A 27,055-nucleotide genomic window follows, 5' to 3' on the forward strand; every position below is an offset into this window, starting at 1 on the left:
GTGAGGCTGAGGCTCGAGGTCGGGGTACGGACACGTGTGGGGGGGCGTGTGCGGCGTAGGGCGCGGCATGCCGTGAGGCTAGGCCTCAGGCTTCAGGCCTGGCGGCCCGGCGAATGACCGGAGCTCGGGTTAGGTTTAGGCCCCCGGTGAGTCTGAGGCTCGAGGTCGGGGTACGGACCCGTGTGGGGGGGCGTGTGCGGCGTAGGGCGCGGCATGCCGTGAGGCTAGGCCTCAGGCTTCAGGCCTGGCGGCCCGGCGAAGGGCCGGAGCTAGGGTTAGGGTTAGGCCCCCGGTGAGGCTGAGGCTCGAGGTCGGGGTACGGACACGTGTGGGGGGGCGTGTGTGGCGTAGGGCGCGGCATGCCGTGAGGCTAGGCCTCAGGCTTCAGGCCTGGAGGCCCCGCGAAGGGCCGGAGCTAGGGTTAGGGTTAGGACCCCGGTGAGGCTGAGGCTCGAGGTCGGGGTACGGACACTTGTGGGGTGGCGTGTGCGGCGTAGGGCGCGGCATGCCGTGAGGCTAGGCCTCAGGCTTCAGGCCTGGCGGCCCGGCGAAGGGCCGGAGCTAGGGTTAGGGTTAGGCCCCCGGAGAGGCTGAGGCTCGAGGTCGAGGTACGGACACGTGTGGGGGGGCGTGTGCGGCGTAGGGCGCGGCATGCCGTGAGGCTAGGCCTCAGGCTTCAGGCCTGGCGGCCCGGCGAAGGGCCGGAGCTAAGGTTAGGGTTAGGCCCCCGGTGAGGCTGAGGCTCCAGGTCGGGGTACGGACCCGTGTGGGGGGACGTGTGCGGCGTAGGGCGCGGCATGCCGTGAGGCTAGGCCTCAGGCTTCAGGCCGGGCGGCCCGGCGAAGGGCCGGAGCTAGGGTTAGGGTTAGGCCCCCCGTGAGGCTGAGGCTCGAGGTAGGGGTACGGACACGTGTGGGGGGGCGTGTGCGGCGTAGGGCGCGGCATGCCGTGAGGCTAGGCCTCAGGCTTCAGGCCGGGCGGCCCGGCGAAGGGCCGGAGCTAGGGTTAGGGTTAGGCCCCCCGTGAGGCTGAGGCTCGAGGTAGGGGTACGGACACGTGTGGGGGGGCGTGTGCGGCGTAGGGCGTGGCATGCCTTGAGGCTAGGCCTCAGGCTCCAGGCCTGGCGGCCCGGCGAAGGGGCGGAGCTAGGGTTAGGGTTAGGCCCCCCGTGAGGCTGAGGCTCGAGGTCGGTGTCCGGACACGTGTGGGGGGGCGTGTGCGGCGTAGGGCGCGGCATGCCGTGAGGCTAGGCCTCAGGCTTCAGGCCTGGCGGCCCGGCGAAGGGCCGGAGCTAGGGTTAAGGTTAGGCCCCCGGTGAGGCTGAGGCTCGAGGTCGGGGTACGGACACGTGTGGGGGGGCGTGTGCGGCGTAGGGCGCGGCATGCCGTGAGGCTAGGCCTCAGGCTTCAGGCCTGGCGGCCCGGCGAAGGGCCGGAGCTAGGGTTAGGGTTAGGCCCCCGGTGAGGCTGAGGCTCGAGGTCGGGGTACGGACACGTGTGGGGGGGGCGTGTGCGGCGTAGGGCGCGGCATGCCGTGAGGCTAGGCCTCAGGCTTCAGGCCTGGCGGCCCGGCGAATGGCCGGAGCTAGGGTTAGGTTTAGGCCCCCGGTGAGGCTGAGGCTCGAGGTCGGGGTACGGACCCGTGGGGGGGGGCGTGTGCGGCGTAGGGCGCGGCATGCCGTAAGGCTAGGCCTCAGGCTTCAGGCCTGGCGGCCGGGCGAAGGGCCGGAGCTAGGGTTAGGGTTAGGCCCCCGGTTAGGCTGAGGCTCGAGGTCGGGGTACGGACACGTGTGGGGGGCTTGTGCGGCATAGGGCGCGGTATGCCGTGAGGCTAGGCCTCAGGCTTCAGGCCTGGCGGCCCGGCGAAGGGCCGGAGCTAGGGTTAGGGTTAGGCCCCCGGTGAGGCTGAGGCTCGAGGTCGGGGTACGGACACGTGTGGGGGGGCATGTGCGTCGTAGGGCGCGGCATGCCGTGAGGCTAGGCCTAAGGCTTCAGGCCTGGCGGCCCGGAGAAGGGCCGGAGCTAGGGTGAGGGTTAGGCCCCCGGTGAGGCTGAGGCTCGAGGTCAGGGTACGGACAAGTGTGGGGGGGCGTGTGCGGCGGAGGGCGCGGCATGCCGTGAGGCTAGGCCTCAGGCTTCAGGCCTGGCGGCCCGGCGAAGGGCCGGAGCTAGGCTTAGGTTTAGGCCCCCGGTGAGGCTGAGCCTCGAGGTCGGGGTACGGACACGTGTTGGGTGGCGTGTGCGGCATAGGGCGCGGCATGCCGTGAGGCTAGGCCTCAGGCTTCAGGCCTGTCGGCCCGGCGAAGGGCCGGAGCTAGGGTTAGGGTTAGGCCCCCGGTGAGGCTGAGGCTCGAGGTCGGGGTACGGACCCGTGTGGTGGGGCGTGTGCGGCGTAGGGCACGGCATGCCGTGAGGCTAGGCCTCAGGCTTCAGGCCTGGCGGCCCGGGGAAGGGCCGGAGCTAGGTTTAGGGTTAGGCCCCCGGTGAGGCTGAGGCTCGAGGTCGGGGTACGGACACGTGTGGGGGGGCGTGTGCGGCGTAGGGCGCGGCATGCCGTGAGGCTAGGCCTCAGGCTTCAGGCCTGACGACCCGGCGAATGGCCGGAGCTAGGGTTAGGTTTAGGCCCCCGGTGAGGCTGAGGCTCGAGGTCGGGGTACGGACCCGTGTGGGGGGGGCGTGTGCGGCGTTGGGCGCGGCATGCCGTGAGGCTAGCCCTCAGGCTTCAGGCCAGGCGGCCAGGCGGAGGGCCGGAGCTAGGTTTAGGGTTAGGCCCCCGGTGAGGCTGAGGCTCGAGGTCGGGGTACGGACACGTGTGGGGGGGCGTGTGTGGCGAAGGGCGCGGCATGCCGTGAGGCTAGGCCTCAGGCTTCAGGCCTGGCTGCCCGGCAAAGGGCCAGAGCTAGGGTTAGGGTTAGGCCCCCGGTTAGGCTGAGGCTCGAGGTCGGGGTACGGAGACGTGTGGGGGGGCTTGTGCGGCATAGGGCGCGGTATGCCGTGAGGCTAGGCCTCAGGCTTCAGGCCTGGCGGCCCGGCGAAGGGCCGGAACTAGGGTTAGGGTTAGGCCCCCGGTGAGGCTGAGGCTCGAGGTCGGGGTACGGACACGTGTGTTGGGGCGTGTGCGGCGTAGGGCGCGGCATGCCGTGAGGCTAGGCCTCAGGCTTCAGGCCTGGCGGCCCGGCGAAGGGCCGGAGCTAGGGTTAGGGTTAGGCCCCCCGTGAGTCTGAGGCTCGAGGTCGGGGTACGGACACGTGTGGGGGGGCGTGTGGGGCGTAGGGCGTGGCATGCCGTGAGGCTAGGCCTCAGGCTTCAGGCCTGGCGGCCCGGCGAAGGGCCGGAGCTAGGGTGAGGGTTAGGCCCGCGTTGAGGCTGAGGCTCGAGGTCGGGGTACGGACACCTGTGGGGGGGCGTGTGCGGCATAGGGCACGGCATGCCGTGAGGCTAGGCCTCAGGCTTCAGGCCTGGCGGCCAGGCGAAGGGCCGGAGGTAGGGTTAGGGTTAGGCCCCCGGTGAGGCTGAGGCTCGAGGTCAGGGTACGGACACGTGTGGGGGTGCGTGTGCGGCGTAGGGCGCGGCATGCCGTGAGGCTAGGCCTCAGGCTTCAGGCCTGACGGCCCGGCGAAGGGCCCGAGCTAGGGTTAGGGTTAGGCCCCCGGTGAGGCTGAGGCTCGAGGTCGGGGTACAGACCCGTGTGGGGGGGCGTGTGCGGCGTAGGGCGCGGCATGCCGTGAGGCTAGGCCTCAGGCTTCAGGCCTGGCGGCCCGGCGAAGGGTCGGAGCTAGGGTTAGGGTTAGGCCCCCCGTGAGTCTGAGGCTCGATGTCGGGGTACGGACACGTGTGGGGGGGCGTGTGGGGCGTAGGGCGTGGCATGCCGTGAGGCTAGGCCTCAGGCTTCAGGCCTGGCGGCCCGGCGAAGGGCCGGAGCTAGGGTGAGGGTTAGGCCCGTGGTGAGGCTGAGGCTCGAGGTCGGGGTACGGACACCTGTGGGGGGGCGTGTGCGGCATAGGGCGCGGCATGCCGTGAGGCTAGGCCTCAGGCTTCAGGCCTGGCGGCCAGGCGAAGGGCCGGAGGCAGGGTTAGGGTTAGGCCCCCGGTGAGGCTGAGGCTCGAGGTCAGGGTACGGACACGTGTGGGGGGGCGTGTGGGGCGTAGGGCGCGGCATGCCGTGAGGCTAGGCCTCAGGCTTCATGCCTGGCGGCCCGGCGAAGGGCCGGAGCTAGGGTTAGGGTTAGGCCCCCGGTGAGGCTGAGGCTCGAGGTCGGGGTACGGACCCGTGTGGGGGGGCGTGTGCGGCGTAGGGCGCGGCATGCTGTGAGGCTAGGCCTCAGGCTTCATGCCTGGCGGCCCGGCGAAGGGCCGGAGCTAGGGTTAGGGTTAGGCCCCCGGTGAGGCTGAGGCTCGAGGTCGGGGTACGGACCCGTGTGGGGGGGCGTGTGGGGCGTAGGGCGCGGCATGCCGTGAGGCTAGGCCTCAGGCTTCAGGCCTGGCGGCCCGGCGAAGGGCCGGAGCTAGGGTTAGGGTTAGGCCCCCGGTGAGGCTGAGGCTCGAGGTCGGGGTACGGACCCGTGTGGGGGGGCGTGTGCGGCGTAGGGCGCGGCATGCCGTGAGGATAGGCCTCAGGCTTCAGGCCTGGCGGCCCGGCGAAGGGCCGGAGCTAGGGTTAGGGTTAGGCCCCCCGTGAGTCTGAGGCTCGAGGTCGGGGTACGGACACGTGTGGGGGGGCGTGTGCGGCGTAGGGCGCGGCATGCCGTGAGGCTAGGCCTCAGGCTTCAGGCCTGGCGACCCGGCGAATGGCCGGACCTAGGGTTAGGGTTAGGCCCCCGGTGAGGCTGAGGCTCGAGGTCGGGTTACGGACACGTGGGGGGGGGCGTGTGCGGCATAGGGCGCGGTATGCCGTGAGGCTTGGCCTCAGGCTTCAGGCCTGGCGGCCCGGCGAAGGGCCGGAACTAGGGTTAGGGTTAGGCCCCCGGTGAGGCTGAGGCTCGAGGTCGGGGTACGGACACGTGTGTTGGGGCGTGTGCGGCGTAGGGCGCGGCATGCCGTGAGGCTAGGCCTCAGGCTTCAGGCGTGGCGGCCCGGCGAAGGGCCGGAGCTAGGGTTAGGGTTAGGCCCCCCGTGAGTCTGAGGCTCGAGGTCGGGGTACGGACACGTGTGGGGGGGCGTGTGGGGCGTAGGACGTGGCATGCCGTGAGGCTAGGCCTCAGGCTTCAGGCCTGGCGGCCCGGCGAAGGGCCGGAGCTAGGGTGAGGGTTAGGCCCGCGTTGAGGCTGAGGCTCGAGGTCGGGGTACGGACACCTGTGGGGGGGCGTGTGCGGCATAGGGCACGGCATGCCGTGAGGCTAGGCCTCAGGCTTCAGGCCTGACGACCCGGCGAATGGCCGGAGCTAGGGTTAGGTTTAGGCCCCCGGTGAGGCTGAGGCTCGAGGTCGGGGTACGGACCCGTGTGGGGGGGGCGTGTGCGGCGTTGGGCGCGGCATGCCGTGAGGCTAGCCCTCAGGCTTCAGGCCAGGCGGCCAGGCGGAGGGCCGGAGCTAGGTTTAGGGTTAGGCCCCCGGTGAGGCTGAGGCTCGAGGTCGGGGTACGGACACGTGTGGGGGGGCGTGTGTGGCGAAGGGCGCGGCATGCCGTGAGGCTAGGCCTCAGGCTTCAGGCCTGGCTGCCCGGCAAAGGGCCAGAGCTAGGGTTAGGGTTAGGCCCCCGGTTAGGCTGAGGCTCGAGGTCGGGGTACGGAGACGTGTGGGGGGGCTTGTGCGGCATAGGGCGCGGTATGCCGTGAGGCTAGGCCTCAGGCTTCAGGCCTGGCGGCCCGGCGAAGGGCCGGAACTAGGGTTAGGGTTAGGCCCCCGGTGAGGCTGAGGCTCGAGGTCGGGGTACGGACACGTGTGTTGGGGCGTGTGCGGCGTAGGGCGCGGCATGCCGTGAGGCTAGGCCTCAGGCTTCAGGCGTGGCGGCCCGGCGAAGGGCCGGAGGTAGGGTTAGGGTTAGGCCCCCGGTGAGGCTGAGGCTCGAGGTCGGGGTACGGACACGTGTGGGGGGGCGTGTGCGGCGTAGGGCGCGGCATGCCGTGAGGCTAGGCCTCAGGCTTCAGGCCTGGCGGCCCGGCGAAGGGCCAGAGCTAGGGTTAGGGTTAGGCCCCCGGTTAGGCTGAGGCTCGAGGTCGGGGTACGGAGACGTGTGGGGGGGCTTGTGCGGCATAGGGCGCGGTATGCCGTGAGGCTAGGCCTCAGGCTTCAGGCCTGGCGGCCCGGCGAAGGGCCGGAACTAGGGTTAGGGTTAGGCCCCCGGTGAGGCTGAGGCTCGAGGTCGGGGTACGGACACGTGTGTTGGGGCGTGTGCGGCGTAGGGCGCGGCATGCCGTGAGGCTAGGCCTCAGGCTTCAGGCGTGGCGGCCCGGCGAAGGGCCGGAGGTAGGGTTAGGGTTAGGCCCCCGGTGAGGCTGAGGCTCGAGGTCGGGGTACGGACACGTGTGGGGGGGCGTGTGCGGCGTAGGGCGCGGCATGCCGTGAGGCTAGGCCTCAGGCTTCAGGCCTGGCGGCCCGGCGAAGGGCCGGAGCTAGGGTTAGGGTTAGGCCCCCGGTGAGGCTGAGGCTCGAGGTCGGGGTACGGACACGTGTGGGGGGGCGTGTGCGGCGTAGGGCGCGGCATGCCGTGAGGCTAGGCCTCAGGCTTCAGGCCTGACGACCCGGCGAATGGCCGGAGCTAGGGTTAGGTTTAGGCCCCCGGTGAGGCTGAGGCTCGAGGTCGGGGTACGGACCCGTGTGGGGGGGGCGTGTGCGGCGTTGGGCGCGGCATGCCGTGAGGCTAGCCCTCAGGCTTCAGGCCAGGCGGCCAGGCGGAGGGCCGGAGCTAGGTTTAGGGTTAGGCCCCCGGTGAGGCTGAGGCTCGAGGTCGGGGTACGGACACGTGTGGGGGGGCGTGTGCGGCGTAGGGCGCGGCATGCCGTGAGGCTAGGCCTCAGGCTTCAGGCCTGGCGGCCCGGCGAAGGGCCGGAGCTAGGGTTAGGGTTAGGCCCCCCGTGAGGCTGAGGCTCGAGGTCGGGGTACGGACACGTGTGGGGGGGCGTGTGCGGCGTAGGGCGCGGCATGCCGTGAGGCTAGGCCTCAGGCTTCAGGCCTGGCGGCCCGGCGAAGGGCCGGAGCTAGGGTTAGGGTTAGGCCCCCCGTGAGGCTGAGGCTCGAGGTCGGGGTACGGACACGTGTGGGGGGGCATGTGCGGCGTAGGGCGCGGCATGCCGTGAGGCTAGGCCTCAGGCTTCAGGCCTGGCAGCCCGGCGAAGGGCCGGAGCTAGGGTTAGGGTTAGGCCCCCCGTGAGGCTGAGGCTCGAGGTCGGGGTACGGACACGTGTGGGGGGGCGTGTGCGGCGTAGGGCGCGGCATGCCGTGAGGCTAGGCCTCAGGCTTCAGGCCTGGCGGGCCGGCGAAGGGCCGGAGCTAGGGTTAGGGTTAGGCCCCCGGTGAGGCTGAGGCTCGAGGTCGGGGTACGGACACGTGTGGGGGGGCGTGTGCGGCGTAGGGCGCGGCATGCCGTGAGGCTAGGCCTCAGGCTTCAGGCCTGGCGGCCCGGCGAAGGGCCGGAGCTAGGGTTAGGGTTAGGCCCCCGGTGAGGCTGAGGCTCGAGGTCGGGATACGGACACTTGTGGGGTGGCGTGTGCGGCGTAGGGCGCGGCATGCCGTGAGGCTAGGCCTCAGGCTTCAGGCCTGGCGGCCCGGCGAACGGCCGGAGCTAGGGTTAGGGTTAGGCACCCCGTGAGGCTGAGGCTCGAGGTCGGGGTACGGACACGTGTGGGGGGGCGTGTGCGGCGTAGGGCGCGGCATGCCGTGAGGCTAGGCCTCAGGCTTCAGGCCTGGCGGCCCGGCGAAGGGCCGGAGCTAGGGTTAGGGTTAGGCCCCCCGTGAGGCTGAGGCTCGAGGTCGGGGTACGGACACGTGTGGGGGGGCGTGTGCGGCGTAGGGCGCGGCATGCCGTGAGGCTAGGCCTCAGGCTTCAGGCCTGGCGGGCCGGCGAAGGGCCGGAGCTAGGGTTAGGGTTAGGCCCCCGGTGAGGCTGAGGCTCGAGGTAGGGGTAGGGACACGTGTGGGGGGGCGTTTGCGGCGTAGGGCGCGGCATGCCGTGAGGTAGGCCTCAGGCTTCAGGCCTGGCGGCCCGGCGAAGGGCCGGAGCTAGGGTTAGGGTTAGGCCTCCGGTGAGGCTGAGGCTCGAGGTCGGGGTACGGACACGTGTGGGGGGGCGTGTGCGGCGTAGGGCGCGGCATGCCGTGAGGCTAGGCCTCAGGCTTCAGGCCTGGCGGCCCGGCGAAGGGCCGGAGCTAGGGTTAGGGTTAGGCCCCCCGTGAGGCTGAGGCTCGAGGTCGGGGTACGGACACGTGTGGGGGGGCGTGTGCGGCGTAGGGCGCGGCATGCCGTGAGGCTAGGCCTCAGGCTTCAGGCCTGGCGGCCCGGCGAAGGGCCGGAGCTAGGGTTAGGGTTAGGCCCCCCGTGAGGCTGAGGCTCGAGGTCGGGGTACGGACACGTGTGGGGGGGCGTGTGCGGCGTAGGGCGCGGCATGCCGTGAGGCTAGGCCTCAGGCTTCAGGCCTGGCGGCCCGGCGAAGGGCCGGAGCTAGGGTTAGGGTTAGGCCCCCCGTGAGGCTGAGGCTCGAGGTCGGGGTACGGACACGTGTGGGGGGGCATGTGCGGCGTAGGGCGCGGCATGCCGTGAGGCTAGGCCTCAGGCTTCAGGCCTGGCAGCCCGGCGAAGGGCCGGAGGTAGGGTTAGGGTTAGGCCCCCGGTGAGGCTGAGGCTCGAGGTCGGGGTACGGACACGTGTGGGGGGGCGTGTGCGGCGTAGGGCGCGGCATGCCGTGAGGCTAGGCCTCAGGCTTCAGGCCTGGCGGCCCGGCGAAGGGCCGGAGCTAGGGTTAGGGTTAGGCCCCCGGTGAGGCTGAGGCTCGAGGTCGGGATACGGACACTTGTGGGGTGGCGTGTGCGACGTAGGGCGCGGCATGCCGTGAGGCTAGGCCTCAGGCTTCAGGCCTGGCGGCCCGGCGAAGGGCCGGAGCTAGGGTTAGGGTTAGGCCCCCGGAGAGGCTGAGGCTCGAGGTCGAGGTACGGACACGTGGGGGGGGGCGTGTGGGGCGTAGGGCGCGGCATGCCGTGAGGCTAGGCCTCAGGCTTCAGGCCTGGCGGCCCGGCGAAGGGCCGGAGCTAAGGTTAGGGTTAGGCCCCCGGTGAGGCTGAGGCTCGAGGTCGGGGTACGGACACGTGTGGGGGGGCGTGTGCGGCGTAGGGCGCGGCATGCCGTGAGGCTAGGCCTCAGGCTTCAGGCCTGGCGGCCGGGCGAAGGGCCGGAGGTAGGGTTAGTGTTAGGCCCCCGGTGAGGCTGAGGCTCGAGGTCGGGGTACGGACACGTGTGGGGGGGCGTGTGCGGCGTAGGGCGCGGCATGCCGTGAGGCTAGGCCTCAGGCTTCAGGCCTGGCGGCCCGGCGAATGACCGGAGCTCGGGTTAGGTTTAGGCCCCCGGTGAGTCTGAGGCTCGAGGTCGGGGTACGGACCCGTGTGGGGGGGCGTGTGCGGCGTAGGGCGCGGCATGCCGTGAGGCTAGGCCTCAGGCTTCAGGCCTGGCGGCCCGGCGAAGGGCCGGAGCTAGGGTTAGGGTTAGGCCCCCGGTGAGGCTGAGGCTCGAGGTCGGGGTACGGACACGTGTGGGGGGGCGTGTGTGGCGTAGGGCGCGGCATGCCGTGAGGCTAGGCCTCAGGCTTCAGGCCTGGAGGCCCGGCGAAGGGCCGGAGCTAGGGTTAGGGTTAGGCCCCCGGTGAGGCTGAGGCTCGAGGTCGGGATACGGACACTTGTGGGGTGGCGTGTGCGGCGTAGGGCGCGGCATGCCGTGAGGCTAGGCCTCAGGCTTCAGGCCTGGCGGCCCGGCGAAGGGCCGGAGCTAGGGTTAGGGTTAGGCCCCCCGTGAGGCTGAGGCTCGAGGTCGGGGTACGGACACGTGTGGGGGGGCGTGTGCGGCGTAGGGCGCGGCATGCCGTGAGGCTAGGCCTCAGGCTTCAGGCCTGGCGGCCCGGCGAAGGGCCGGAGCTAAGGTTAGGGTTAGGCCCCCGGTGAGGCTGAGGCTCGAGGTCGGGGTACGGACACGTGTGGGGGGGCGTGTGCTGCGTAGGGCGCGGCATGCCGTGAGGCTAGGCCTCAGGCTTCAGGCCGGGCGGCCCGGCGAAGGGCCGGAGCTAGGGTTAGGGTTAGGCCCCCCGTGAGGCTGAGGCTCGAGGTAGGGGTACGGACACGTGTCGGGGGGCGTGTGCGGCGTAGGGCGCGGCATGCCGTGAGGCTAGGCCTCAGGCTTCAGGCCGGGCGGCCCGGCGAAGGGCCGGAGCTAGGGTTAGGGTTAGGCCCCCCGTGAGGCTGAGGCTCGAGGTAGGGGTACGGACACGTGTGGGGGGGCGTGTGCGGCGTAGGGCGTGGCATGCCTTGAGGCTAGGCCTCAGGCTCCAGGCCTGGCGGCCCGGCGAAGGGGCGGAGCTAGGGTTAGGGTTAGGCCCCCCGTGAGGCTGAGGCTCGAGGTCGGTGTCCGGACACGTGTGGGGGGGCGTGTGCGGCGTAGGGCGCGGCATGCCGTGAGGCTAGGCCTCAGGCTTCAGGCCTGGCGGCCCGGCGAAGGGCCGGAGCTAGGGTTAAGGTTAGGCCCCCGGTGAGGCTGAGGCTCGAGGTCGGGGTACGGACACGTGTGGGGGGGCGTGTGCGGCGTAGGGCGCGGCATGCCGTGAGGCTAGGCCTCAGGCTTCAGGCCTGGCGGCCCGGCGAATGGCCGGAGCTAGGGTTAGGGTTAGGCCCCCGGTGAGGCTGAGGCTCGAGGTCGGGGTACGGACACGTGTGTTGGGGCGTGTGCGGCGTAGGGCGCGGCATGCCGTGAGGCTAGGCCTCAGGCTTCAGGCCTGGCGGCCCGGCGAAGGGCCGGAGCTAGGGTTAGGGTTAGGCCCCCCGTGAGTCTGAGGCTCGAGGTCGGGGTACGGACACGTGTGGGGGGGCGTGTGGGGCGTAGGGCGTGGCATGCCGTGAGGCTAGGCCTCAGGCTTCAGGCCTGGCGGCCCGGCGAAGGGCCGGAGCTAGGGTGAGGGTTAGGCCCGCGTTGAGGCTGAGGCTCGAGGTCGGGGTACGGACACCTGTGGGGGGGCGTGTGCGGCATAGGGCACGGCATGCCGTGAGGCTAGGCCTCAGGCTTCAGGCCTGGCGGCCAGGCGAAGGGCCGGAGGTAGGGTTAGGGTTAGGCCCCCGGTGAGGCTGAGGCTCGAGGTCAGGGTACGGACACGTGTGGGGGGGCGTGTGCGGCGTAGGGCGCGGCATGCCGTGAGGCTAGGCCTCAGGCTTCAGGCCTGGCGGCCTGGCGAAGGGCCGGAGCTAAGGTTAGGGTTAGGCCCCCGGTGAGGCTGAGACTCCAGGTCGGGGTACGGACACGTGTGTGGGGGCGTGTGCGGCGTAGGGCGCGGCATGCCGTGAGGCTAGGCCTCAGGCTTCAGGCCGGGCGGCCCGGCGAAGGGCCGGAGCTAGGGTGAGGGTTAGGCCCGCGCTGAGGCTGAGGCTCGAGTTCGGGGTACGGACACCTGTGGGGGGGCGTGTGCGGCATAGGGCACGGCATGCCGTGAGGCTAGGCCTCAGGCTTCAGGCCTGGCGGCCAGGCGAAGGGCCGGAGGTAGGGTTAGGGTTAGGCCCCCGGTGCGGCTGAGGCTCGAGGTCAGGGTACGGACACGTGTGGGGGGGCGTGTGCGGCGTAGGGCGCGGCATGCCGTGAGGCTAGGCCTCAGGCTTCAGGCCTGGCGGCCCGGCGAAGGGCCGTAGCTAGTGTTAGGGTTAGGCCCCCGGTGAGGCTGAGGCTCGAGGTCGGGGTACAGACCCGTGTGGGGGGGCGTGTGGGGCGTAGGGCGCGGCATGCCGTGAGGCTAGGCCTCAGGCTTCAGGCCTGGCGGCCCGGCGAAGGGCCGGAGCTAGGGTTAGGGTTAGGCCCCCGGTGAGGCTGAGGCTCGAGGTCGGGGTACGGACACGTGTGGGGGGGCGTGTGCGGCGTAGGGCGCGGCATGCCGTGAGGCTAGGCCTCAGGCTTCAGGCCTGGCGGCCGGGCGAAGGGCCGGAGGTAGGGTTAGTGTTAGGCCCCCGGTGAGGCTGAGGCTCGAGGTCGGGGTACGGACACGTGTGGGGGGGCGTGTGCGGCGTAGGGCGCGGCATGCCGTGAGGCTAGGCCTCAGGCTTCAGGCCTGGCGGCCCGGCGAATGACCGGAGCTCGGGTTAGGTTTAGGCCCCCGGTGAGTCTGAGGCTCGAGGTCGGGGTACGGACCCGTGTGGGGGGGCGTGTGCGGCGTAGGGCGCGGCATGCCGTGAGGCTAGGCCTCAGGCTTCAGGCCTGGCGGCCCGGCGAAGGGCCGTAGCTAGGGTTAGGGTTAGGCCCCCGGTGAGGCTGAGGCTCGAGGTCGGGGTACGGACACGTGTGGGGGGGCGTGTGTGGCGTAGGGCGCGGCATGCCGTGAGGCTAGGCCTCAGGCTTCAGGCCTGGAGGCCCGGCGAAGGGCCGGAGCTAGGGTTAGGGTTAGGCCCCCGGTGAGGCTGAGGCTCGAGGTCGGGGTACGGACCCTTGTGGGGTGGCGTGTGCGGCGTAGGGCGCGGCATGCCGTGAGGCTAGGCCTCAGGCTTCAGGCCTGGTGGCCCGGCGAAGGGCCGGAGCTAGGGTTAGGGTTAGGCCCCCGGAGAGGCTGAGGCTCGAGGTCGAGGTACGGACACGTGTGGGGGGGCGTGTGCGGCGTAGGGCGCGGCATGCTGTGAGGCTAGGCCTCAGGCTTCAGGCCTGGCGGCCCGGCGAAGGGCCGGAGCTAAGGTTAGGGTTAGGCCCAAGGTGAGGCTGAGGCTCCAGGTCGGGGTACGGACACGTGTGGGGGGGCGTGTGCGGCGTAGGGCGCGGCATGCCGTGAGGCTAGGCCTCAGGCTTCAGGCCGGGCGGCCCGGCGAAGGGCCGGAGCTAGGGTGAGGGTTAGGCCCGCGCTGAGGCTGAGGCTCGAGTTCGGGGTACGGACACCTGTGGGGGGGCGTGTGCGGCATAGGGCACGGCATGCCGTGAGGCTAGGCCTCAGGCTTCAGGCCTGGCGGCCAGGCGAAGGGCCGGAGGTAGGGTTAGGGCTAGGCCCCCGGTGCGGCTGAGGCTCGAGGTCAGGGTACGGACACGTGTGGGGGGGCGTGTGCGGCGTAGGGCGCGGCATGCCGTGTGGCTAGGCCTCAGGCTTCAGGCCTGGCGGCCCGGCGAAGGGCCGTAGCTAGTGTTAGGGTTAGGCCCCCGGTGAGGCTGAGGCTCGAGGTCGGGGTACAGACCCGTGTGGGGGGGCGTGTGGGGCGTAGGGCGCGGCATGCCGTGAGGCTAGGCCTCAGGCTTCAGGCCTGGCGGCCCGGCGAAGGGCCGGAGCTAGGGTTAGGGTTAGGCCCCCGGTGAGGCTGAGGCTCGAGGTCGGGGTACGGACACGTGTGGGGGGGCGTGTGCGGCGTAGGGCGCGGCATGCCGTGAGGCTAGGCCTCAGGCTTCAGGCCTGGCGGCCGGGCGAAGGGCCGGAGGTAGGGTTAGTGTTAGGCCCCCGGTGAGGCTGAGGCTCGAGGTCGGGGTACGGACACGTGTGGGGGGGCGTGTGCGGCGTAGGGCGCGGCATGCCGTGAGGCTAGGCCTCAGGCTTCAGGCCTGGCGGCCCGGCGAATGACCGGAGCTCGGATTAGGTTTAGGCCCCCGGTGAGTCTGAGGCTCGAGGTCGGGGTACGGACCCGTGTGGGGGGGCGTGTGCGGCGTAGGGCGCGGCATGCCGTGAGGCTAGGCCTCAGGCTTCAGGCCTGGCGGCCCGGCGAAGGGCCGGAGCTAGGGTTAGGGTTAGGCCCCCGGTGAGGCTGAGGCTCGAGGTCGGGGTACGGACACGTGTGGGGGGGCGTGTGTGGCGTAGGGCGCGGCATGCCGTGAGGCTAGGCCTCAGGCTTCAGGCCTGGAGGCCCGGCGAAGGGCCGGAGCTAGGGTTAGGGTTAGGCCCCCGGTGAGGCTGAGGCTCGAGGTCGGGATACGGACACTTGTGGGGTGGCGTGTGCGGCGTAGGGCGCGGCATGCCGTGAGGCTAGGCCTCAGGCTTCAGGCCTGGCGGCCCGGCGAAGGGCCGGAGCTAGGGTTAGGGTTAGGCCCCCGGAGAGGCTGAGGCTCGAGGTCGAGGTACGGACACGTGTGGGGGGGCGTGTGCGGCGTAGGGCGCGGCATGCCGTGAGGCTAGGCCTCAGGCTTCAGGCCTGGCGGCCCGGCGAAGGGCCGGAGCTAAGGTTAGGGTTAGGCCCCCGGTGAGGCTGAGGCTCCAGGTCGGGGTACGGACACGTGTGGGGGGGCGTGTGCGGCGTAGGGCGCGGCATGCCGTGAGGCTAGGCCTCAGGCTTCAGGCCGGGCGGCCCGGCGAAGGGCCGGAGCTAGGGTTAGGGTTAGGCCCCCCGTGAGGCTGAGGCTCGAGGTAGGGGTACGGACACGTGTCGGGGGGCGTGTGCGGCGTAGGGCGCGGCATGCCGTGAGGCTAGGCCTCAGGCTTCAGGCCGGGCGGCCCGGCGAAGGGCCGGAGCTAGGGTTAGGGTTAGGCCCCCCGTGAGGCTGAGGCTCGAGGTAGGGGTACGGACACGTGTGGGGGGGCGTGTGCGGCGTAGGGCGTGGCATGCCTTGAGCCTAGGCCTCAGGCTCCAGGCCTGGCGGCCCGGCGAAGGGGCGGAGCTAGGGTTAGGGTTAGGCCCCCCGTGAGGCTGAGGCTCGAGGTCGGTGTCCGGACACGTGTGGGGGGGCGTGTGCGGCGTAGGGCGCGGCATGCCGTGAGGCTAGGCCTCAGGCTTCAGGCCTGGCGGCCCGGCGAAGGGCCGGAGCTAGGGTTAAGGTTAGGCCCCCGGTGAGGCTGAGGCTCGAGGTCGGGGTACGGACACGTGTGGGGGGGCGTGTGCGGCGTAGGGCGCGGCATGCCGTGAGGCTAGGCCTCAGGCTTCAGGCCTGGCGGCCCGGCGAATGGCCGGAGCTAGGGTTAGGGTTAGGCCCCCGGTGAGGCTGAGGCTCGAGGTCGGGGTACGGACACGTGTGGGGGGGCTTGTGCGGCATAGGGCGCGGTATGCCGTGAGGCTAGGCCTCAGGCTTCAGGCCTGGCGGCCCGGCGAAGGGCCGGAACTAGGGTTAGGGTTAGGCCCCCGGTGAGGCTGAGGCTCGAGGTCGGGGTACGGACACGTGTGGGGGGGCGTGTGCGGCGTAGGGCGCGGCATGCCGTGAGGCTAGGCCTCAGGCTTCAGGCCTGGCGGCCCAGCGAAGGGCCGGAGCTAGGGTTAGGGTTAGGCCCCCCGTGAGTCTGAGGCTCGAGGTCGGGGTACGGACACGTGTGGGGGGGCGTGTGGGGCGTAGGGCGTGGCATGCCGTGAGGCTAGGCCTCAGGCTTCAGGCCTGGCGGCCCGGCGAAGGGCCGGAGCTAGGGTGAGGGTTAGGCCCGCGTTGAGGCTGAGGCTCGAGGTCGGGGTACGGACACCTGTGGGGGGGCGTGTGCGGCATAGGGCACGGCATGCCGTGAGGCTAGGCCTCAGGCTTCAGGCCTGGCGGCCAGGCGAAGGGCCGGAGGTAGGGTTAGGGTTAGGCCCCCGGTGAGGCTGAGGCTCGAGGTCAGGGTACGGACACGTGTGGGGGGGCGTGTGCGGCGTAGGGCGCGGCATGCCGTGAGGCTAGGCCTCAGGCCTCAGGACTGGCGGCCCGGCGAAGGGCCGGAGCTAGGGTTAGGGTTAGGCCCCCGGTGAGGCTGAGGCTCGAGGTCGGGGTACAGACCCGTGTGGGGGGGCGTGTGCGGCGTAGGGCGCGGCATGCCGTGAGGCTAGGCCTCAGGCTTCAGGCCTGGCGGCCCGGCGAAGGGTCGGAGCTAGGGTTAGGGTTAGGCCCCCCGTGAGTCTGAGGCTCGAGGTCGGGGTACGGACACGTGTGGGGGGGCTTGTTGGGCGTAGGGCGTGGCATGACGTGAGGCTAGGCCTCAGGCTTCAGGCCTGGCGGCCCGGCGAAGGGCCGAGCTAGGGTGAGGGTTAGGCCCGCGCTGAGGCTGAGGCTCGAGTTCGGGGTACGGACACCTGTGGGGGGGCGTGTGCGGCATAGGGCACGGCATGCCGTGAGGCTAGGCCTCAGGCTTCAGGCCTGGCGGCCAGGCGAAGGGCCGGAGGTAGGGTTAGGGTTAGGCCCCCGGTGCGGCTGAGGCTCGAGGTCAGCGTACGGACACGTGTGGGGGGGCGTGTGCGGCGTAGGGCGCGGCATGCCGTGAGGCTAGGCCTCAGGCTTCAGGCCTGGCGGCCCGGCGAAGGGCCGTAGCTAGTGTTAGGGTTAGGCCCCCGGTGAGGCTGAGGCTCCAGGTCGGGGTACAGACCCGTGTGGGGGGGCGTGTGGGGCGTAGGGCGCGGCATGCCGTGAGGCTAGGCCTCAGGCTTCAGGCCTGGCGGCCCGGCGAAGGGCCGGAGCTAGGGTTAGGGTTAGGCCCCCGGTGAGGCTGAGGCTCGAGGTCGGGGTACGGACACTTGTGGGGTGGCGTGTGCGGCGTAGGGCGCGGCATGCCGTGAGGCTAGGCCTCAGGCTTCAGGCCTGGCGGCCCGGCGAAGGGCCGGAGCTAGGGTTAGGGTTAGGCCCCCGGAGAGGCTGAGGCTCGAGGTCGAGGTACGGACACGTGTGGGGGGGCGTGTGCGGCGTAGGGCGCGGCATGCCGTGAGGCTAGGCCTCAGGCTTCAGGCCTGGCGGCCCGGCGAAGGGCCGGAGCTAAGGTTAGGGTTAGGCCCCCGGTGAGGCTGAGGCTCCAGGTCGGGGTACGGACACGTGTGGGGGGGCGTGTGCGGCGTAGGGCGCGGCATGCCGTGAGGCTAGGCCTCAGGCTTCAGGCCGGGCGGCCCGGCGAAGGGCCGGAGCTAGGGTTAGGGTTAGGCCCCCCGTGAGGCTGAGGCTCGAGGTCGGGGTACGGACACGTGTGGGGGGGCGTGTGCGGCGTAGGGCGCGGCATGCCGTGAGGCTAGGCCTCAGGCTTCAGGCCTGGCGGCCCGGCGAAGGGCCGGAGCTAGGGTTAGGGTTAGGCCCCCGGTGAGGCTGAGGCTCGAGGTCGGGGTACGGACACGTGTGGGGGGGCGTGTGCGGCGTAGGGCGCGGCATGCCGTGAAGCTAGGCCTCAGGCTTCAGGCCTGGCGGCCCGGCGAAAGGCCGGAGCTAGGGTTAGGGTTAGGCCCCCCGTGAGGCTGAGGCTCGAGGTCGGGGTACGGACACGTGTGGGGGGGCGTGTGCAGCGTAGGGCGTGGCATGCCGTGAGGCTAGGCCTCAGGCTTCAGGCCTGGCGGCCCGGCGAAGGGCCGGAGCTAGGCTTAGGTTTAGGCCCCCGGTGAGGCTGAGCCTCGAGGTCGGGGTACGGACACGTGTTGGGTGGCGTGTGCGGCATAGGGCGCGGCATGCCGTGAGGCTAGGCCTCAGGCTTCAGGCCTGTCGGCCCGGCGAAGGGCCGGAGCTAGGGTTAGGGTTAGGCCCCCGGTGAGGCTGAGGCTCGAGGTCGGGGTACGAACCCGTGTGGTGGGGCGTGTGCGGCGTAGGGCACGGCATGCCGTGAGGCTAGGCCTCAGGCTTCAGGCCTGGCGGCCCGGGGAAGGGCCGGAGCTAGGTTTAGGGTTAGGCCCCCGGTGAGGCTGAGGCTCGAGGTCGGGGTACGGACACGTGTGGGGGGGCGTGTGCGGCGTAGGGCGCGGCATGCCGTGAGGCTAGGCCTCAGGCTTCAGGCCTGACGACCCGGCGAATGGCCGGAGCTAGGGTTAGGTTTAGGCCCCCGGTGAGGCTGAGGCTCGAGGTCGGTGTACGGACCCGTGTGGGGGGGGCGTGTGCGGCGTAGGGCGCGGCATGCCTTGAGGCTAGGCCTCAGGCTTCAGGCCTGGCGGCCCGGCGAAGGGCCGGAGCTAGGGTTAGGGTTAGGCCCCCGGTGAGGCTGAGGCTCGAGGTCGGGGTACAGACCCGTGTGGGGGGGCGTGTGCGGCGTAGGGCGCGGCATGCCGTGAGGCTAGGCCTCAGGCTTCATGCCTGGCGGCCCGGCGAAGGGCCGGAGCTAGGGTTAGGGTTAGGCCCCCGGTGAGGCTGAGGCTCGAGGTCGGGGTACGGACCCGTGTGGGGGGGCGTGTGCGGCGTAGGGCGCGGCATGCCGTGAGGCTAGGCCTCAGGCTTCAGGCCTGGCGGCCCGGCGAAGGGCCGGAGCTAGGGTTAGGGTTAGGCCCCCGGTGAGGCTGAGGCTCGAGGTCGGGGTACGGACCCGTGTGGGGGGGCGTGTGCGGCGTAGGGCGCGGCATGCCGTGAGGCTAGGCCTCAGGCTTCAGGCCTGGCGGCCCGGCGAAGGGCCGGAGCTAGGGTTAGGGTTAGGCCCCCCGTGAGTCTGAGGCTCGAGGTCGGGGTACGGACACGTGTGGGGGGGCGTGTGGGGCGTAGGGCGTGGCATGCCGTGAGGCTAGGCCTCAGGCTTCAGGCCTGGCGGCCCGGCGAAGGGCCGGAGCTAGGGTGAGGGTTAGGCCCGCGGTGAGGCTGAGGCTCGAGGTCGGGGTACGGACACCAGTCGGGGGGCGTTTGCGGCATAGGGCACGGCATGCCGTGAGGCTAGGCCTCAGGCTTCAGGCCTGGCGGCCCGGCGAAGGGCCGGAGCTAGGGTTAGGGTTAGGCCCCCGGTGAGGCTGAGGCTCGAGGTCGGGGTACAGACCCGTGTGGGGGGGCGTGTGCGGCGTAGGGCGCGGCATGCCGTGAGGCTAGGCCTCAGGCTTCAGGCCTGGCGGCCCGGCGAAGGGCCGGAGCTAGGGTTAGGGTTAGGCCCCCGGTGAGGCTGAGGCTCGAGGTCAGGGTACGGACACGTGTGGGGGGGCGTGTGCGGCGTAGGGCGCGGCATGCCGTGAGGCTAGGCCTCAGGCTTCAGGCCTGGCGGCCCGGCGAAGGGCCGGAGCTAGGGTTAGGGTTAGGCCCCCGGTGAGGCTGAGGCTCGAGGTCGGGGTACAGACCCGTGTGGGGGGGCGTGTGCGGCGTAGGGCGCGGCATGCCGTGAGGCTAGGCCTCAGGCTTCATGCCTGGCGGCCCGGCGAAGGGCCGGAGCTAGGGTTAGGGTTAGGCCCCCGGTGAGGCTGAGGCTCGAGGTCGGGGTACGGACCCGTGGGGGGGGGCGTGTGCGGCGTAGGGCGCGGCATGCCGTGAGGCTAGGCCTCAGGCTTCAGGCCTGGCGGCCCGGCGAAGGGCCGGAGCTAGGGTTAGGGTTAGGCCCCCGGTGAGGCTGAGGCTCGAGGTCGGGGTACGGACACGTGTGGGGGGGCGTGTGCGGCGTAGGGCGCGGCATGCCGTGAGGCTAGGCCTCAGGCTTCAGGCCTGGCGGCCGCGCGAAGGGCCGGAGCTAGGGTTAGTGTTAGGCCCCCGGTGAGGCTGAGGCTCGAGGTCGGGGTACGGACACGTGTGGGGGGGCGTGTGCGGCGTAGGGCGCGGCATGCCGTGAGGCTAGGCCTCAGGCTTCAGGCCTGGCGGCCCGGCGAAGGGCCGGAGCTAGGGTTAGGGTTAGGCCCCCGGTGAGGCTGAGGCTCGAGGTCGGGGTACGGACACGTGTGGGGGGGCGTGTGCGGCGTAGGGCGCGGCATGCCGTGAGGCTAGGCCTCAGGCTTCAGGCCTGGCGGCCGGGCGAAGGGCCGGAGGTAGGGTTAGTGTTAGGCCCCCGGTGAGGCTGAGGCTCGAGGTCGGGGTACGGACACGTGTGGGGGGGCGTGTGCGGCGTAGGGCGCGGCATGCCGTGAGGCTAGGCCTCAGGCTTCAGCCCTGGCGGCCCGGCGAATGACCGGAGCTCGGGTTAGGTTTAGGCCCCCGGTGAGTCTGAGGCTCGAGGTCGGGGTACGGACCCGTGTGGGGGGGCGTGTGCGGCGTAGGGCGCGGCATGCCGTGAGGCTAGGCCTCAGGCTTCAGGCCTGGCGGCCCGGCGAAGGGCCGGAGCTAGGGTTAGGGTTAGGCCCCCGGTGAGGCTGAGGCTCGAGGTCGGGGTACGGACACGTGTGGGGGGGCGTGTGTGGCGTAGGGCGCGGCATGCCGTGAGGCTAGGCCTCAGGCTTCAGGCCTGGAGGCCCGGCGAAGGGCCGGAGCTAGGGTTAGGGTTAGGCCCCCGGTGAGGCTGAGGCTCGAGGTCGGGATACGGACACTTGTGGGGTGGCGTGTGCGGCGTAGGGCGCGGCATGCCGTGAGGCTAGGCCTCAGGCTTCAGGCCTGGCGGCCCGGCGAAGGGCCGGAGCTAGGGTTAGGGTTAGGCCCCCGGAGAGGCTGAGGCTCGAGGTCGAGGTACGGACACGTGTGGGGGGGCGTGTGGGGCGTAGGGCGCGGCATGCCGTGAGGCTAGGCCTCAGGCTTCAGGCCTGGCGGCCCGGCGAAGGGCCGGAGCTAGGGTTAGGGTTAGGCCCCCGGTGAGGCTGAGGCTCGAGGTCGGGGTACGGACACGTGTGGGGGGGCGTGTGCGGCGTAGGGCGCGGCATGCCGTGAGGCTAGGCCTCAGGCTTCAGGCCTGGCGGCCGGGCGAAGGGCCGGAGGTAGGGTTAGTGTTAGGCCCCCGGTGAGGCTGAGGCTCGAGGTCGGGGTACGGACACGTGTGGGGGGGCGTGTGCGGCGTAGGGCGCGGCATGCCGTGAGGCTAGGCCTCAGGCTTCAGGCCTGGCGGCCCGGCGAAGGGCCGGAGCTAAGGTTAGGGTTAGGCCCCCGGTGAGGCTGAGGCTCCAGGTCGGGGTACGGACACGTGTGGGGGGGCGTGTGCGGCGTAGGGCGCGGCATGCCGTGAGGCTAGGCCTCAGGCTTCAGGCCGGGCGGCCCGGCGAAGGGCCGGAGCTAGGGTTAGGGTTAGGCCCCCCGTGAGGCTGAGGCTCGAGGTAGGGGTACGGACACGTGTCGGGGGGCGTGTGCGGCGTAGGGCGCGGCATGCCGTGAGGCTAGGCCTCAGGCTTCAGGCCGGGCGGCCCGGCGAAGGGCCGGAGCTAGGGTTAGGGTTAGGCCCCCCGTGAGGCTGAGGCTCGAGGTAGGGGTACGGACACGTGTGGGGGGGCGTGTGCGGCGTAGGGCGTGGCATGCCTTGAGGCTAGGCCTCAGGCTCCAGGCCTGGCGGCCCGGCGAAGGGGCGGAGCTAGGGTTAGGGTTAGGCCCCCCGTGAGGCTGAGGCTCGAGGTCGGTGTCCGGACACGTGTGGGGGGGCGTGTGCGGCGTAGGGCGCGGCATGCCGTGAGGCTAGGCCTCAGGCTTCAGGCCTGGCGGCCCGGCGAAGGGCCGGAGCTAGGGTTAAGGTTAGGCCCCCGGTGAGGCTGAGGCTCGAGGTCGGGGTACGGACACGTGTGGGGGGGCGTGTGCGGCGTAGGGCGCGGCATGCCGTGAGGCTAGGCCTCAGGCTTCAGGCCTGGCGGCCCGGCGAATGGCCGGAGCTAGGGTTAGGGTTAGGCCCCCGGTGAGGCTGAGGCTCGAGGTCGGGGTACGGACACGTGTGTTGGGGCGTGTGCGGCGTAGGGCGCGGCATGCCGTGAGGCTAGGCCTCAGGCTTCAGGCCTGGCGGCCCGGCGAAGGGCCGGAGCTAGGGTTAGGGTTAGGCCCCCCGTGAGTCTGAGGCTCGAGGTCGGGGTACGGACACGTGTGGGGGGGCGTGTGGGGCGTAGGGCGTGGCATGCCGTGAGGCTAGGCCTCAGGCTTCAGGCCTGGCGGCCCGGCGAAGGGCCGGAGCTAGGGTGAGGGTTAGGCCCGCGTTGAGGCTGAGGCTCGAGGTCGGGGTACGGACACCTGTGGGGGGGCGTGTGCGGCATAGGGCACGGCATGCCGTGAGGCTAGGCCTCAGGCTTCAGGCCTGGCGGCCAGGCGAAGGGCCGGAGGTAGGGTTAGGGTTAGGCCCCCGGTGAGGCTGAGGCTCGAGGTCAGGGTACGGACACGTGTGGGGGGGCGTGTGCGGCGTAGGGCGCGGCATGCCGTGAGGCTAGGCCTCAGGCTTCAGGCCTGGCGGCCCGGCGAAGGGCCGGAGCTAAGGTTAGGGTTAGGCCCCCGGTGAGGCTGAGGCTCCAGGTCGGGGTACGGACACGTGTGTGGGGGCGTGTGCGGCGTAGGGCGCGGCATGCCGTGAGGCTAGGCCTCAGGCTTCAGGCCGGGCGGCCCGGCGAAGGGCCGGAGCTAGGGTGAGGGTTAGGCCCGCGCTGAGGCTGAGGCTCGAGTTCGGGGTACGGACACCTGTGGGGGGGCGTGTGCGGCATAGGGCACGGCATGCCGTGAGGCTAGGCCTCAGGCTTCAGGCCTGGCGGCCAGGCGAAGGGCCGGAGGTAGGGTTAGGGTTAGGCCCCCGGTGCGGCTGAGGCTCGAGGTCAGGGTACGGACACGTGTGGGGGGGCGTGTGCGGCGTAGGGCGCGGCATGCCGTGAGGCTAGGCCTCAGGCTTCAGGCCTGGCGGCCCGGCGAAGGGCCGTAGCTAGTGTTAGGGTTAGGCCCCCGGTGAGGCTGAGGCTCGAGGTCGGGGTACAGACCCGTGTGGGGGGGCGTGTGGGGCGTAGGGCGCGGCATGCCGGGAGGCTAGGCCTCAGGCTTCAGGCCTGGCGGCCCGGCGAAGGGCCGGAGCTAGGGTTAGGGTTAGGCCCCCGGTGAGGCTGAGGCTCGAGGTCGGGGTACGGACACGTGTGGGGGGGCGTGTGCGGCGTAGGGCGCGGCATGCCGTGAGGCTAGGCCTCAGGCTTCAGGCCTGGCGGCCGGGCGAAGGGCCGGAGGTAGGGTTAGTGTTAGGCCCCCGGTGAGGCTGAGGCTCGAGGTCGGGGTACGGACACGTGTGGGGGGGCGTGTGCGGCGTAGGGCGCGGCATGCCGTGAGGCTAGGCCTCAGGCTTCAGGCCTGGCGGCCCGGCGAATGACCGGAGCTCGGGTTAGGTTTAGGCCCCCGGTGAGTCTGAGGCTCGAGGTCGGGGTACGGACCCGTGTGGGGGGGCGTGTGCGGCGTAGGGCGCGGCATGCCGTGAGGCTAGGCCTCAGGCTTCAGGCCTGGCGGCCCGGCGAAGGGCCGGAGCTAGGGTTAGGGTTAGGCCCCCGGTGAGGCTGAGGCTCGAGGTCGGGGTACGGACACGTGTGGGGGGGCGTGTGTGGCGTAGGGCGCGGCATGCCGTGAGGCTAGGCCTCAGGCTTCAGGCCTGGAGGCCCGGCGAAGGGCCGGAGCTAGGGTTAGGGTTAGGCCCCCGGTGAGGCTGAGGCTCGAGGTCGGGGTACGGACCCTTGTGGGGTGGCGTGTGCGGCGTAGGGCGCGGCATGCCGTGAGGCTAGGCCTCAGGCTTGAGGCCTGGTGGCCCGGCGAAGGGCCGGAGCTAGGGTTAGGGTTAGGCCCCCGGAGAGGCTGAGGCTCGAGGTCGAGGTACGGACACGTGTGGGGGGGCGTGTGCGGCGTAGGGCGCGGCATGCTGTGAGGCTAGGCCTCAGGCTTCAGACCTGGCGGCCCGGCGAAGGGCCGGAGCTAAGGTTAGGGTTAGGCCCCCGGTGAGGCTGAGGCTCCAGGTCGGGGTACGGACACGTGTGGGGGGGCGTGTGCGGCGTAGGGCGCGGCATGCCGTGAGGCTAGGCCTCAGGCTTCAGGCCGGGCGGCCCGGCGAAGGGCCGGAGCTAGGGTGAGGGTTAGGCCCGCGCTGAGGCTGAGGCTCGAGTTCGGGGTACGGACACCTGTGGGGGGGCGTGTGCGGCATAGGGCACGGCATGCCGTGAGGCTAGGCCTCAGGCTTCAGGCCTGGCGGCCAGGCGAAGGGCCGGAGGTAGGGATAGGGCTAGGCCCCCGGTGCGGCTGAGGCTCGAGGTCAGGGTACGGACACGTGTGGGGGGGCGTGTGCGGCGTAGGGCGCGGCATGCCGTGTGGCTAGGCCTCAGGCTTCAGGCCTGGCGGCCCGGCGAAGGGCCGTAGCTAGTGTTAGGGTTAGGCCCCCGGTGAGGCTGAGGCTCGAGGTCGGGGTACAGACCCGTGTGGGGGGGCGTGTGGGGCGTAGGGCGCGGCATGCCGTGAGGCTAGGCCTCAGGCTTCAGGCCTGGCGGCCCGGCGAAGGGCCGGAGCTAGGGTTAGGGTTAGGCCCCCGGTGAGGCTGAGGCTCGAGGTCGGGGTACGGACACGTGTGGGGGGGCGTGTGCGGCGTAGGGCGCGGCATGCCGTGAGGCTAGGCCTCAGGCTTCAGGCCTGGCGGCCGGGCGAAGGGCCGGAGGTAGGGTTAGTGTTAGGCCCCCGGTGAGGCTGAGGCTCGAGGTCGGGGTACGGACACGTGTGGGGGGGCGTGTGCGGCGTAGGGCGCGGCATGCCGTGAGGCTAGGCCTCAGGCTTCAGGCCTGGCGGCCCGGCGAATGACCGGAGCTCGGGTTAGGTTTAGGCCCCCGGTGAGTCTGAGGCTCGAGGTCGGGGTACGGACCCGTGTGGGGGGGCGTGTGCGGCGTAGGGCGCGGCATGCCGTGAGGCTAGGCCTCAGGCTTCAGGCCTGGCGGCCCGGCGAAGGGCCGGAGCTAGGGTTAGGGTTAGGCCCCCGGTGAGGCTGAGGCTCGAGGTCGGGGTACGGACACGTGTGGGGGGGCGTGTGTGGCGTAGGGCGCGGCATGCCGTGAGGCTAGGCCTCAGGCTTCAGGCCTGGAGGCCCGGCGAAGGGCCGGAGCTAGGGTTAGGGTTAGGCCCCCGGTGAGGCTGAGGCTCGAGGTCGGGATACGGACACTTGTGGGGTGGCGTGTGCGGCGTAGGGCGCGGCATGCCGTGAGGCTAGGCCTCAGGCTTCAGGCCTGGCGGCCCGGCGAAGGGCCGGAGCTAGGGTTAGGGTTAGGCCCCCGGAGAGGCTGAGGCTCGAGGTCGAGGTACGGACACGTGGGGGGGGGCGTGTGCGGCGTAGGGCGCGGCATGCCGTGAGGCTAGGCCTCAGGCTTCAGGCCTGGCGGCCCGGCGAAGGGCCGGAGCTAAGGTTAGGGTTAGGCCCCCGGTGAGGCTGAGGCTCCAGGTCGGGGTACGGACACGTGTGGGGGGGCGTGTGCGGCGTAGGGCGCGGCATGCCGTGAGGCTAGGCCTCAGGCTTCAGGCCGGGCGGCCCGGCGAAGGGCCGGAGCTAGGGTTAGGGTTAGGCCCCCCGTGAGGCTGAGGCTCGAGGTAGGGGTACGGACACGTGTCGGGGGGCGTGTGCGGCGTAGGGCGCGGCATGCCGTGAGGCTAGGCCTCAGGCTTCAGGCCTGGCGGCCCGGCGAAGGGGCGGAGCTAGGGTTAGGGTTAGGCCCCCCGTGAGGCTGAGGCTCGAGGTCGGTGTCCGGACACGTGTGGGGGGGCGTGTGCGGCGTAGGGCGCGGCATGCCGTGAGGCTAGGCCTCAGGCTTCAGGCCTGGCGGCCCGGCGAAGGGCCGGAGCTAGGGTTAAGGTTAGGCCCCCGGTGAGGCTGAGGCTCGAGGTCGGGGTACGGACACGTGTGGGGGGGCGTGTGCGGCGTAGGGCGCGGCATGCCGTGAGGCTAGGCCTCAGGCTTCAGGCCTGGCGGCCCGGCGAATGGCCGGAGCTAGGGTTAGGGTTAGGCCCCCGGTGAGGCTGAGGCTCGAGGTCGGGGTACGGACACGTGTGGGGGGGCTTGTGCGGCATAGGGCGCGGTATGCCGTGAGGCTAGGCCTCAGGCTTCAGGCCTGGCGGCCCGGCGAAGGGCCGGAACTAGGGTTAGGGTTAGGCCCCCGGTGAGGCTGAGGCTCGAGGTCGGGGTACGGACACGTGTGGGGGGGCGTGTGCGGCGTAGGGCGCGGCATGCCGTGAGGCTAGGCCTCAGGCTTCAGGCCTGGCGGCCCGGCGAAGGGCCGGAGCTAGGGTTAGGGTTAGGCCCCCCGTGAGTCTGAGGCTCGAGGTCGGGGTACGGACACGTGTGGGGGGGCGTGTGGGGCGTAGGGCGTGGCATGCCGTGAGGCTAGGCCTCAGGCTTCAGGCCTGGCGGCCCGGCGAAGGGCCGGAGCTAGGGTGAGGGTTAGGCCCGCGTTGAGGCTGAGGCTCGAGGTCGGGGTACGGACACCTGTGGGGGGGCGTGTGCGGCATAGGGCACGGCATGCCGTGAGGCTAGGCCTCAGGCTTCAGGCCTGGCGGCCAGGCGAAGGGCCGGAGGTAGGGTTAGGGTTAGGCCCCCGGTGAGGCTGAGGCTCGAGGTCAGGGTACGGACACGTGTGGGGGGGCGTGTGCGGCGTAGGGCGCGGCATGCCGTGAGGCTAGGCCTCAGGCCTCAGGACTGGCGGCCCGGCGAAGGGCCGGAGCTAGGGTTAGGGTTAGGCCCCCGGTGAGGCTGAGGCTCGAGGTCGGGGTACAGACCCGTGTGGGGGGGCGTGTGCGGCGTAGGGCGCGGCATGCCGTGAGGCTAGGCCTCAGGCTTCAGGCCTGGCGGCCCGGCGAAGGGTCGGAGCTAGGGTTAGGGTTAGGCCCCCCGTGAGTCTGAGGCTCGAGGTCGGGGTACGGACACGTGTGGGGGGGCTTGTGGGGCGTAGGGCGTGGCATGACGTGAGGCTAGGCCTCAGGCTTCAGGCCTGGCGGCCCGGCGAAGGGCCGAGCTAGGGTGAGGGTTAGGCCCGCGCTGAGGCTGAGGCTCGAGTTCGGGGTACGGACACCTGTGGGGGGGCGTGTGCGGCATAGGGCACGGCATGCCGTGAGGCTAGGCCTCAGGCTTCAGGCCTGGCGGCCAGGCGAAGGGCCGGAGGTAGGGTTAGGGTTAGGCCCCCGGTGCGGCTGAGGCTCGAGGTCAGCGTACGGACACGTGTGGGGGGGCGTGTGCGGCGTAGGGCGCGGCATGCCGTGAGGCTAGGCCTCAGGCTTCAGGCCTGGCGGCCCGGCGAAGGGCCGTAGCTAGTGTTAGGGTTAGGCCCCCGGTGAGGCTGAGGCTCCAGGTCGGGGTACAGACCCGTGTGGGGGGGCGTGTGGGGCGTAGGGCGCGGCATGCCGTGAGGCTAGGCCTCAGGCTTCAGGCCTGGCGGCCCGGCGAAGGGCCGGAGCTAGGGTTAGGGTTAGGCCCCCGGTGAGGCTGAGGCTCGAGGTCGGGGTACGGACACTTGTGGGGTG

This window comes from Kogia breviceps, chromosome 4 (assembly GCF_026419965.1).
Source record: "Kogia breviceps isolate mKogBre1 chromosome 4, mKogBre1 haplotype 1, whole genome shotgun sequence".
In the NCBI taxonomy this organism is placed as follows: Eukaryota; Metazoa; Chordata; class Mammalia; order Artiodactyla; family Physeteridae; genus Kogia; species Kogia breviceps.